At 36.2% G+C, this 13,996-nt stretch overlaps 1 pseudogene; it reads left to right on the top strand.

Moving 5' to 3' along the window:
- The window catches only part of LOC107704535 (uncharacterized), a 10,833-nt pseudogene extending 6,801 nt beyond the window's left edge, over positions 1–4,032 (top strand).
- Positions 4,033–13,996: the final 9,964 nt, after the last annotated feature.

Raw genomic sequence — 13,996 nt, 5'->3', positions numbered from 1 at the left:
TTTATTTAATACACGAGTTTCACAATTTGAGTTGAATTACTGAAATAAATGAACTTTTTCACGACATTCTAATTTATTGATATGCACCTGTATGTAGTTGCCCTTTTAGGGAACGCCACGCTGTGCCTCCTAGGGGGCATACTGGGAAATGCAGCCTGCATGACCGGTGTCTGAAACACGTGTGAAACAACGCCAATCTATTGGTCCACCTGGCACATGACAGCATAGGCAGGGTGCCCGGAAGTATAAAAGGGCACCAGTTGAATACGTCATCCTCTTTGATGTCTTCAGGAGCCATCTGTTTGAAGTGCGTGTGATAGACCAAGGCGGGTGAGCGTTGTGGAAAGTGTGTGCCTCCATGCTCGAGGTTTCTGACACTTGAGGACACACACAATCTATGCGTTATGTGTCTTGGTTCGAGAGCTTGTGCGTTCAGTGCTCGAGGGCTCTGAACACACTCATTGTGAGTGTTTCCAATGAGAAACTCCGTTCACGTTTGTCCCTGTTCTCGAGTGATGAGTGACAAGCGTTTGCGTCTCGCGGTTCGAGGGGTTAAGATGCTCTTTTGGGTTATCGATCCCATGTATAGCGCTTGAGTCGAGCAGCGCCTGAGGGAATGTGTGCCTCCGTTTTTGGATTCTAACACTTGAGGGCATATTCTGCTTTCGCGTTTGTCTCGGTGAAAAGCATGCACGTTCAGAGTGACGCGCTCATTGTAATGAGTCATGATGTCTAGGCTCCGCTCGTGTTTGTTCCTATTCCCGAGGGATGCGGTCTTTGTCTTTGTCCTGGCTTCAGCCTTATCTGAGGGAATTGCTATTCGAGGATAGCTGTGTCCAGCCCTCTAGTGTTTTGGCCACGGCTTACATCAGGCTTTGATCTTGGACGGATGATGTTTATGTGTTCGCTCTTAGCAAATCATTTACTGATGGCCCGGATCTCCGTCTTGTGAGCTCCTGGTCAATGACACGGGGCTTCGCTAGCCTACCGTAGGACTGACACGGATTGGGGGCCTCCTTAGTATAGCCATCTGAGGGTGGTTATATTAAAGTCATTGTTATGGCAGGACAGGCTTACCTGAATACAGCTATCTGAGGCTAGCTGTGTCTTAATGGTGGTTGCGGTGAGCCCTCTCCTGGAGTGATCCCCTTTACTAGAGCCTAGCTATCTGAGGATAGCTATGTGATAGCTCAGTGATTGCTCCCCTCCCTAGGGTTTTAAGTAGCGGTCTCTTGAGCCCTTGCCTAGAGAGCGCTGTCTCCCCTGCTAGGGTTGTACGTAGATAGCCCACTCTCTGTGGTCTGGGTAGTCTCAGTCGGTCCCCCTTATGGCAGCCCCTTCCAAGGTACCTAGCTATCTGAGGGTAGCTATGTGCTAACTCAGTGATTGCTCCCCTGCTTAGGGTTTTAAGTAGCGGTTTACTTGAGCCCTTGCCTAGACAGTGCTATCTCCCCTGCCAGGGTTACCTGTATAAGTAGATAGCTCACTCTTTGTGGTCTGGGCAGCTTTGCAGGAAGGTTTTGCCTGGCTATCTAGGCTAGCTGTGTGTGGTTATTCTGGTCTACAAACCTTCATAAGAACTTTAGGACATAGCTATCTGAGGATAGCTGTGTTCTAGCTCATCAGCTATTTCTCCTTACCGGGATTTAAGTAGCTATATTTGAGCTCCTCTAGAGGCTTTCTAGTTAGTCTCTTCTGTGGTCTTGTGTATCCAGGCTTATATGACTCACATAGTATAGCTATCTGAGGATAGTTGTGTTCTTAACTTGGGTGGGATGTTCCCCTTGATCTAATCGGGTTCCCCATTTCTGTTGTATGAGTTCAAGTTGTGTGAGTGGCCCGTGGCGCAGTGGCATGGCCCCTTTCTGAGAAAAGGCTTGGTGTATGTCTGTCGCTTCCTTGGTGCTCCTACCAGGTGGACAGGCATGCGCCTCGGCACGGTTGGATTTCGTTCCCCAATGTGCCCCCTAGGGGGCGCAGCGTCGAGTTCCCTAGAAGGGGAACGTCTCGGGTTACGCATGTAACCATGGTTCCCCGAGAGGGAACGAGACGCTGCACCCCCTCACCATGCTTTCGGCCTGCGTGTTTACGTCTCCTTCAGACAGCTAAGTGGATGTCGTATTCAGCAGGTGCCCTTTTATACTTCCGGGCACCCCGCCTATGACGTCATGGGCCAGGTGGACCAATAGATTGGCGTTGTTTCACAAGTGCTTCACACACCGGTCATGCAGGCTGCATTCCCCAATATGTCCCCTAGGGGGTGCAGCATCTCGTTCCCTCTCAGGGAACCATGGTTACATGCATAACCCGAGACGTTTTTGTGTACATATGATACGCATCTACCCCACAACCCTAATCCTTCCCCTTGCGTAGCATACCAAAGTCAATTTTTGCGTATCAATGCCACAAGTTTTTTTTTTTATTTGCCGTACTATTTATGCGCACTTTCATGAGATCGGGTTAGACAGTTTGTGAGGGGTAAATAAACTACAAATTATGAGAGAGAAAAAGAGAGCAATATAAGGGTTTCAAAAGTATAAAAGAGCACATTTGGTCCACTGAGGCCCCATACCTGGAGTTTGCTTAGTCTGCCCCTTATTACCAGAGATCTTTTTCTCAGAGCAAATGTCACGAATGATGCCAAACTTATGCTTCCTGTGAAATCTGACCTATTATTATAAACTTACTATTGTGAATTGGGGTTAAGGCAATGAGACCGTTTTCAATTTTTATGTACTTAATAATTGATGTTTGTTCATTTTTAACCAGAAATTTTCTGTCATACACATTTAATAAAGTAACGAGGCCCTTCGTTATTGAGGTTGTGGATCATTGTGTGTTAAAAAAAAAAAAAATGTGTACAATGTGGTCGAAAACTTTACTTCCTCTTCTTCATTTCTTTCTTGTCTTCTTCACACATGCAGTGTGGAGGGAACCAGCTTTTATATTGAAGTTATCAAGACAACAACATGAAGATCAAACAGCTTCAGCTCTGTAAGTTTACGTATTATGAATATTTTTAACATACATTCACACACTTTGAAAACTCTAAACTTTTATAACATATATATTTTTAAATTCTTCACACAGTGGTATTAATCTGTTGTCAGTATGCAGTGGCAGATCTACTAACTGATCTGGGATCAAATGTGAGCATAAACTGTGATCTTGATGAAAATGAGGTTTATTGGATTTTACTGAAAACAGCAGATCCTCCAACAGTCATTCTACGATCATTCCCAACACAAACAAAATCACCTTTTTACCATAATAAAACATTCAGAAAGAAATATTCAGTGCAGTTTAAACATCGTCTGGTTATAAATAATGTGACTGCTGATGAATTAGGAGTTTATTACTGTATGAACACAGAAACACCTCCAAAACTCAGCAACAGCACCAGAATATACTTCACTGGTGAGTGACAGTCTGATAATCAGTGTGATTATTTACATTTATTTTTTACTACAGTTTTATTAGAAAAAACTGTAAGCCCTGTCATTGGTTGCTCCACATAGAGATGAATCATTTATTAGTATTTAATTTAGTTCTATAAAACTGTAACATTGTCATTGTGTTCCAGTAAAAGAATGACAGTAACAGACTGTGCATGTTTTCTTTACAGAATCAGTTCAACTAACTGAGTGTCACAATCAAACACAATGGCAGATTATTATTATCATATCTGGACTGATGAATGGGTTTCTGATCATTGTGCTGATTGGTGAGTTATTCTTCTTAAATTAAATTAGCAAATTAAATAAACACTAGTGGTGTTGCCTGTGAAAATAACCATATGATGCTCTTCTGCAGTTAGGAGGTGAAGATGTTTTTCATAGTCTTTTGACTTTAGTTTGGCATGTTTGTCTCCACATGTTACAGTTTAAAAATATTGAATCTGAATGCTTGGTTTCATTCTTAGTTTTTGCTGCTAGAAAAGCAGAACGGTTGGAAAAATCTGTTTATAATGCTGATCTGCAGACAAAAGTTACATATCGGCTTCAAGATGCAAAACGTTTACCAGTACAATAAGGTAAATATGTGAAACCATTTAAAATCTTAAAATTGTTACTAAAATTCATTATTATTATTTGTTATATAATTATTTACACTGAAGGTTTTTACTTCTGTAAGTACAACAAACTATAGTAGACCTTTGTTCAGATTAGTTTTAGGTTAAGTGCAGTTGAAATGCTAATTGTTGTCCTCAGTGCTCTTTCAGTATGCCGAGGTGGAGAACTATTCAACTGAATATTGAATATTTGAATGAAATGTAATATTTCCACCATTACTGGTCAGTGAACAAAAAACAGTTTAGGAGTTAGTTATGCATTAAGCATCATTGTCAGATTCATTGAAATTCCTTTATTAAGTATGATGTAAAGTTTTTGATCTGCTTCATTCACATTTAGCCATTAAAATGTTTTTGCATGTAACAATAAATTAACTGAAAAGAAGTCAAAGGCTGCTAGACCTTATACAGTAGTAAATAGCATTTACCAATGTACTTCTGCTTACTTTGTTAACTATTTCAGAAATGAAAACATATTTGTGTTTTATATAATTTTGTATTTAGCCCTTGCATAAAAAAATTATTTACACTGAAGGTTTTTACTTCTGTAAGTACAACAAACTATAGTAGACCTTTGTTCAGATTAGTTTTAGGTTAAGTGCAGTTGAAATGCTAATTGTTGTCCTCAGTGCTCTTTCAGTATGCCGAGGTGGAGAACTATTCAACTGAATATTGAATATTTGAATGAAATGTAATATTTCCACCATTACTGGTCAGTGAAAAAAAAACAGTTTAGGAGTTAGTTATGCATTAAGCATCATTGTCAGATTCATTGAAATTCCTTTATTAAGTATGATGTAAAGTTTTTGATCTGCTTCATTCACATTTAGCCATTAAAATGTTTTTGCATGTAACAATAAATTAACTGAAAAGAAGTCAAAGGCCGCTAGACCTTATACAGTAGTAAATAGCATTTACCAATGTACTTCTGCTTACTTTGTTAACTATTTCAGAAATGAAAACATATTTGTGTTTTATATAATTTTGTATTTAACAAAAAAGTGTTTTGTATTTAGCCCTTGCACAAAAAAAAGTTATTGTTTTCATTGCTTTTGACCCATGTTCTCTTGTATTCTAATAAACAGACACCAACATTTTAGATTTAAATTTTGCAGTTCTAGATTCCAATTTCAATACCAAAGCAAAAACGCCCATCCTAACAAATATAAAGTTCAAATATTATTAAAGACTAGTGAACAACCATTAAAAAAAGAGAACAAATATAGAAATTACAAGCAATAGCAGAAATTGTAAATAATTAAAACAAAGACACCAATTAAACAATGTTTTAATTTGTCAGGCTTGTAGGTGTCTTAGCCATTAAAATGTTTTTGCATGTAACAATAAATTAACTGAAAAGAAGTCAAAGGCCGCTAGACCTTATACAGTAGTAAATAGCATTTACCAATGTACTTCTGCTTACTTTGTTAACTATTTCAGAAATGAAAACATATTTGTGTTTTATATAATTTTGTATTTAGCCCTTGCATAAAAAAAAGTTATTGTTTTCATTGCTTTTGACCCATGTTCTCTTGTATTCTAATAAACAGACACCAACATTTTAGATTTAAATTTTGCAGTTCTAGATTCCAATTTCAATACCAAAGCAAAAACGCCCATCCTAACAAATATAAAGTTCAAATATTATTAAAGACTAGTGAACAACCATTAAAAAAAGAGAACAAATATACAAATTACAAGCAATAGCAGAAATTGTAAATAATTAAAACAAAGACACCAATTAAACAATGTTTTAATTTTTCAGGCTTGTAGGTGTCCAGGTGCAGAAATTGAATAATCATAATGATATCTACATAAAATCATCAGATCTTGTATCATATCTGTATAATATCATATAAACTATTTTCTATGATCGCATAATAACAATAACAGTTATTCTAAATTTTGCATTCAGCAGAAAAAAAAAAAAAAGTTACGGATAAACTGAACTGAAGTGTTAAACCAAAACCATAAATATGTTCCATTGGTCTGCTCGTTTTGCTCACAAACAGCGTCTGTCACCTTTGTCTAGAGTTGAGGTTTCTAAAACCTTTACACGTTTATGTTACTCAGTTCTCATAGCTCAAATGGAAACAGCAGCATTGCAGTATAAACGCTGCAACATTTGAGTATCTAGATACATGTTTAATATAAGGCCATTAGACAATAAAGCAACTTCATACTTGATATTTAAATATTTCTGTGAATATTCAACAGTTAATGGACTGTTTAAATAACTTTTACGTGTCCTATATTTCTGTTTCTTTCATTTATAATTCTGGTAAATTGTTTTAACTTATTGCAGATTTTTAGTCTAAAGGTAAGAAACAAGGAAAGACCCAAATAGCATTAAGTGCAAAACATTCATTTAAACAATTCAGCCTCTGAATATTCCTGTCAGCTGTTTTCTGTTACATATTCAAAGATGATCTTTATTGAGTTAAGTTTTTGAATAAAACCCTGTATCTGTCAGTCTTGGGTCTGGCCTCTTTCTTGTTAAGTGAAAAATCAAAAAGTGATCTCACTGAAATCATTGAATCATATGGTTTTATTTAGATCTAAAGTGCTGCTCAGAAAGTCATGTAGTGTAGACCATATATGACAACAATAATGTAAAGTACATTGTATATACTTATGGATTGAAATATAATTTAGAAAAATAATAATTTTCTTTCTTAATTTTGTGTGACGGGAGTTGGTTAGCTTGACAGTACCTTCCCTGACTATAATATGCCTCAAAAATATGAATAAAATGTATGATAGACCTACTACTAACCATTTTCTGCACCAAGAGACCTGAATGATGTAATTTCTGGTAAATGATGTCACATATGAGTGGAATCTAAATTAGTATTTTTATTCTCCTGCTGTCATTGCGTCTCAATACGTTGTCTTCATCATCACTACTGTCAAGTATGTTAAGAAAGCAGATCTGACGTCTTCATTCTGACCTGAAAGAGAGAATCAAATGTCAAACATACAGCCTTTTCATAAATTTGCCATTCAAATTTAATTCAAATTGGTTTATAGGCATATCAGCACACATATTTGGTTTTGTGTCTTTCCTTTATGGTTACATTAATCAAATTTAACGTTTTGGCCCACATTTGTTGTGTATCTATTATCATTAATATTTGTCTTCAGTTTGACATACTATTCATCCAACAAATACCTAGCATGCAAAAGCAGAGCATTTTGAATTGTATATATTATATCATTGTTGTATTGTGTTTCTGTATATGGTTATAATGACACTGAAGTTTGTTCTGATACTGATCAGACTGGTTCTCAATACATAGATACGTGTCATTTAGTTTGCGTGTCAGCTGATGTTTGATGTTTTACATTCACTAAGGTGTGGAGATACTGTGGTGACACTCGGCTCCAGGATGCTGGTGATATAAACACTACTGTAAGTCAAAAGATGCCACACCCATTCCTCTACCAAATTCTGCTAATGATTGAATGATGTGTTAAAGGAATTAATGAATCAGATTTGGTAAAGGATGTACTGTTTTAATAGACCAATTCTGTGTTTCAACAGTGATGACGTTTTTGTGGGTGGAGCCTATATAATGGCAGAAAATGACAGTTTTCAAGAAGCAGTCTATGGAATAATGGAATAGCATTGTTACATTGTCACAATGTTACAAACATTGTCTGTTTTTAAAAACTGTTTCTGCTGTCGGATACTGGACACAGATCACTGGATCAGACCAACTCGTTGGTAGTAGCAGTAGTGTACCGTCCTCCGAAAACAAACAAAGACTTCCTAAATGAGTTCTCTGACTTCATAGGGGTGATAACTCCCAAATATGAGAGACTTTTAATTGATGGTGATTTTAACATTCACGTATGCTGTGACTCCTCAGCACTAGCCAAAGACTTTGTGAATCTTATGGAAGCCTGTGACTTTGTTCAATGGGTAAATGAGCCAACTCATGTACATGGCCATATACTTGATCTGGTTTTCTCTCATGGTTTCCCTATCTCAGATGTTCAAATTGGTGATCCAAGTTTCTCAGATCATAGAACTGTTGTTTTTAGTGTTGATCTTTCATGTCATATCACTGCACCTGTTAGACCTGTAAAATGGTCACGTGTAGGTTTATCCTGTCCGGCCTCTGCTGAAGCCTTTTCTGCTGCATTTTTTTAAGCTATTCAGATGTTTCCTATGGAACATCTAGCAAATACAGTAGACATTGATAAACTACTAAATGTATTTAATTATTTGTGTACCAACGTGCTTGATACTGTTGCCCCTCTGAGACTTAAACATCAGAAAAATACATCTGAGCCATGGCTGAACAGTAGCACTCGCCATCTAAGTCAAGCTTGCAGAAGAGCAGAGCGCAGATGGAAAAAGGATAACAAGTGTCCTATGAAATACTACGGGAGTCTTTAATATCATACCAGAAAGCTGTCAAGGCTGCTAAGTCTTGCTATTTAATTGTAATTATAATTTATAATATATAATATATAATTGCTAAAAATTCAAATAATCCTAGGATCTTGTTTAATATTTTTAATTCTGTTTTTAACCCCGTAGGAAACAATTATATCACTGAATCCTCCTCTCTGTGTGAAAAAATTCTGAGTTTTTGTTGTTGACAAAATAGTAGTGATTAGACGGTCTATATTACCCTCGTCTGTTGATCCAGCAGATCCTGTTATGGCCACCAGGTTTTTAAACTCTTTTGAGCCAATTACCATGTGTAGTCTAACAGATATAGTCAACAATTTGAAGCCTACTACCTCTTTTCTTGACATTGTTCCTACTCTTTTTTTTTTTTTTAGACAGATGACATTGTTCCTACTCATTTTTTTAAACAGATATTTGACAGTGTTGGGGCATGGATCCTGTTAATTATCAACAAAAGCCTTCTCTCAGGCTCTGTTCCCGCTCTCTGTAAACATGCCAGGGTGAGACCAATATTGAAAAGATCTAATTTGGACATCACTGATTTATCAAATTTTAGACCGATTTCTAATTGACCTTTTATAGCTAAGATTCTTGAGAAAACAGTGCTACTGCAGTTACAGAGCTTATTTTTTTAATATTTTGATGCAAATATTATCCTTGATAAATTTCAGTCCAGTTTTAGGATGAACCACAGTACTGAATCTGCACTATTAAGAGTTTTGAACGACATTCTGCTATCTGTTGACTCCGGAGACTCAGTCATTTTAATGCTCTTAGACTTGAGTGCAGCATTTGATACTGTTGATCATGCCATTCTATTGTCACGTCTTGAACATTATGTGGGCATCCGTGGAAGTGCCCTCAGTTGGTTTAAATCTTTTCTTACTGACAGGACCTTTTCAGTTGGCATTGGAGGCTCTGTCTCATCCATAGCTCCTCTTACCTGTGGTGTTCCTCAAGGATCCATTTTGTCCCCAACTCTGTTTTCATTATATATGTTACCTCTAGGTTCGATTCTTAGAAGGCATGGATTGTCTTTTCACTTGTATGCAGATGACACTCAAATGTATCTGCCTTTTAAGCACACTGAGAAGAAAGGCTTAGAAACCTTGCTTGCTTGTTTAAATGACATAAGATCCTGGGTGTCCTCAAATTTTCTACACCTTAAAGGGTTAGTTCATCCAAAAATTAAAATTAGCCCATAAATTACTCACCCTCAAGTCATCCTAGGTGTATATGACTTTCTTCTTTCAGACGAATCCAGTCGGAGCTATATTAAAAATTGTCTGTTTGTCTGCGCAACGCTGAACTCATACGTCATGCTCCCGGAGCTGCTTCCGTGTAGGACTGTTGGCGCAAGCTACATTAAAGTGATTATTACGTTTTGAATATGGATATTTTTCTTACAAAAACGCATTGATTCGCTACAGGAGGCCTTTGTTCACCCCCCGGAGCCGTGTGAGACACATTTTTTATGGATGGGTGCTTTTTATTTAACTTATTTTGGACTGATGCATGCAACACCCGCTGAGTGGCATTAAAGTCCGCGAGAACCGGAAGTTGCTGACGACTTTATTTCAGTTTAGTGACGTATTTCCATCTGAAACGGAATATTGAATAGAGGGCATGGTTTTATGTTTGCGCTCCTCCTCTCTGTCTCTCACTCATAGCAATTTAACAGTTGGAGGGGTGTGTTTAAGGATATTCTGCCCAAGCCGTCAAACTGACGTCATCAGAAAAGGAATGCCATTCCAGAGCGGAAGTAAATGTTCAGATTTTGATTAAAGATTACGAAGACAAAACATTTTTTCAGCGGATTAACTTGCACGGATTAATTGTTTACATCAAGACTAGCAATGTGCGCTAGTAAAATAAATAAAGTAAATTTTGATTTCATGCGGACTTTAAACAGCTTGAAAGATCAAAGACCATTTTTAATATAGCTCCACCTGGATTCGTCTGAAAGAAGAAAGTCATATACACCTAGGATGACTTGAGGGTGAGTAATTAATGGGCTAAATTTCATTTTTGGGTGAACTAACCCTTTAATGCAAGTAAAACTGAAGCAATTGTATTTGGGCCCTCTGTGGGGAAAGAAAAAAACATTGTTAATGTTGGAAATCTGTACTCTTATATCAAACCAAATGTGAAAAGTCTGGGAATTACTCTAGACTCTTCCTTTAAGTTTGATTAACACATAAACACAGTAGTTAAGTCAGGCATTTTTCATCTGAAGCTTCTGTTTAGAGTAAAGCATTTTCTGTCCCCCAAAGATCTTGAAAGAGTCACACATGCTTTCGTTTTATCTCGATTGGACTATTGTAATTCTTTATATGCTGGAATCTCCCAGTCCTCTATTACAAGGTTTCAAATGGTACGCCGATACGTCATAGAGTTGATTTTAAAATATTGATGTTTGTTTTTAAATCCCTAAATGGTCTTGCACCCTCGTACCTGTCTGACCTTTTAAATCTGAACACAACACATCAGGCAGGTGTCTACGGTCCGCAAACAATTACTGTCTAGCGCAGCCTCAAACACGACTGAAGTCAAGAGGGGATCGAGTGTTTGCTGTTGTTGGACCTAGGCTCTGGTATAGTCTTCCTTTTTATCTGAGATCCCTGTTCTCTGTACATGACTTTAAATCGAAGTTAAAGTCTTATCTTCTGGCCCGAGCTTTTAGAGATTCTTAATCATGTTTTATTTGTATTATGTCTTATTGCTTTCTTTCTTTTTTATCTGTATCTTTGTTTTATACTCTGTAAAGCACAGTGGTCAACTCTTGTTGTGTTTATTTGTGCTATATAAATAAATTAAATTAATTAAATTAAATAAAATAATAAAAAATTATAAATTTGTGTTTATATTTAAAAATTCTAACTTTATTTCTGCAATTCTTAGATTATATCTCACAATTCTGATAAGGAAAAACAACTCATCATTCTCTCTTTTCCCCCCAGCTTTTTCCTCAGAGTTGACAAACTCGCTGTTGTTGAGTTAAATCGAGTTATAAAGTCTGAATTATGAGATACAAACTAGCATTTGAGAGAAAAAATTTCAGAATTGTGAGATAAAATAGGTAAATGTTATGTAAAAGGTTAATAGTAATAGGTTTAAATAGTATTTCATGCTGTAACTGTAGTGCTAATACAATATGTCCCCTATGAATTGCATGTGAAGATGTAGACCTATTGTTTAAATCAAATTTATGCTTTAAAAGTAGAGTAATCATAGCACTTTTCATCCATAGTCTGTCTGTTTAAAGTCTGCGTTTAGCTTCAAATGGCGTTTTTGATGGCAGTATTCAATCAAAATTATTTGCATTCAATTTCTGACAAAATTCAGGCACAACATTTTTTTTTTCTCTTATTCCATGGATTTTACCCATTTTCCCTCCACTTGTTACCAGTGTTTTTCTGCCACCACAATGCGTGCACAGCTGCAAGTGATGTAACTGTGACTTCTACTCTAAATTGGTCTACTAACAAAACTCATATATAAATAAAACTAAATACATTTAAACACAACATGAAGAAACATGTTATAGGAGAATAAGGATTGCCTTTCTACACTATTAATAAGGGTTTTATTTTTCTCTTTGCACTGTCTATGTGAGAAGAAAACCTTTTACCTTTTATTACACACACAGTATAAGTGGAATTTAGGATGGATGATGGATGGAGTTAAAAATATATCATGTTATTTACAATGACTGAACAATTAGAGGCAATGAGGTGCAACGGGTTGATTGTTGCTGTGGTGAAACTCAGCACCAGGATGCTGAAGGTGGAAGAGAGCGCTGTTCATTCACTTGCCTCATCTACATTTCCTGCTGGTGCTGAGAATCAAACCCGCAACCTTCAGGTTAAAAGTCTGACTCTCTACTGCCCCACTAAAAAGCACCACACTGCCCTGTGTGAATATAACAGGGAAATATAATCTGACGTTTTTCACAAATTTGCTTTTCAAATGGTTTTCAGAAGTTACTTAACAAACAGCAGTAAAGTGTTTTTTTCTACATTTAGAGAAATGTAAAGAAACATTTTTCTACAAAAAGAAAGTACCTTCTTTAATAAATGTTATTGTGGTTTTTACCCTTTTGTCATGGAAGGACCTCAGAAACCTGCTATTTTAGCATTTTGTACTGTGTTTTTGTAGCATATGGTCAAAACATTGTCGATGCTTATGCTTATAATACTGTTTCTGAAATGTATTGAAACTTTTTATTATTATTATTGTTTTATGACTTAATGCGGTAATATTCAAGCTGTTTGAAGGTTGATTTATAATGAGTGTTATATGTTATGCAGTTCTTGCATATAGGCTCTAGGGGGCAGGGGGTAAAAAAGTCAAGTTGATATGTGAAAGCAGAAGTCTTGTTCACAGTCAAGCAGATATGACTTGGTCAAAAATAGGCTAATACAGATGCCATTATAGTATTAAATAAATACTATGCAATAAAAGTGTATAATAAGAACAACTGTACTTATCATTTTCATTACACATATAGGTTGTGCAGCTTCTGTTATGTGATATTTTGGACACTTTTTGGTAAAATCTTCGTGTTGGACTTGATATCAAAATTCACACACAAGTTTTACTAAAACAAACTGCTTCCAAACATCATGTTGTGAAACCTGAACTTATGAAGACTACATGAGAAACAGTGGAAAATATCTTGCTTCGTGCGCCTTTTTTGGGGGATACAGGCTAGAATAATCATCAAACTGAAGGGACATTTACGGCACTAAACACTTTATCAAGACATTTCAGTAACACTTCAGTTATACAAGTGAACATTGAAGACAAATGTAATTGTTACAGTCATATTTATTGAGTATTCTTGGCTTCTGTCTTATTCAGTTCATGTAAATATACAGTACTGTGTATGTGAGTTTTCTAAACAAATCTGAAAAACTATAACAAAAACTGTAAAAAAAAAAAAAGGGTGATCAATATTGATTTGATTTAGTTAACAGAGAATAATTGTAAAATGAATAAATAAATCTGTTATGGTATTGTTTTTCTCTTTACAGCATGTCTAAAACTTTTCATAGTATATTCTGTAAATTTCTCTGTGCATCTTGCCACAGTTCTTATAGTCATATTTAACATTTTCTGAACCCTCACACATTTCTGCTGTCATTGTGTCTCAATACAGTTCATCATCACTGTCAAGTACATCAGGAATGCAGATCTTCCAGTGATGCCCTGACCTGAAAGAGAGAAACAAGGGTCAAACATACAGCGTTTTTATAAATTTGCCATTCAGATTTCATTCATATTGGTTTATAGGCATATGGGCATACAGATTTGGTTTTGTGTGTCTCCTTTATGGTTATATTAATCAAATTGAACTCTTTGGCACACATATTTTATATCTATTCATTTTTATTGTTGTCATGTTAATATTTGTCTTCAGTTTGACACACTATTCAACTAACAAAAACCTGGCTTTCAAAAGTAGAGCATTTTGTATTGTATGTATTATATCATTGTAT

The sequence above is a fragment of the Sinocyclocheilus anshuiensis genome, unplaced genomic scaffold (assembly GCF_001515605.1).
Source record: "Sinocyclocheilus anshuiensis isolate Anshui unplaced genomic scaffold, SAMN03320099.WGS_v1.1 scaffold2038, whole genome shotgun sequence".
NCBI classification, from domain to species: Eukaryota; Metazoa; Chordata; class Actinopteri; order Cypriniformes; family Cyprinidae; genus Sinocyclocheilus; species Sinocyclocheilus anshuiensis.
Note: the sequence above shows the minus strand (reverse complement) of the source record. Positions and strands in the feature narration are given on the sequence as shown.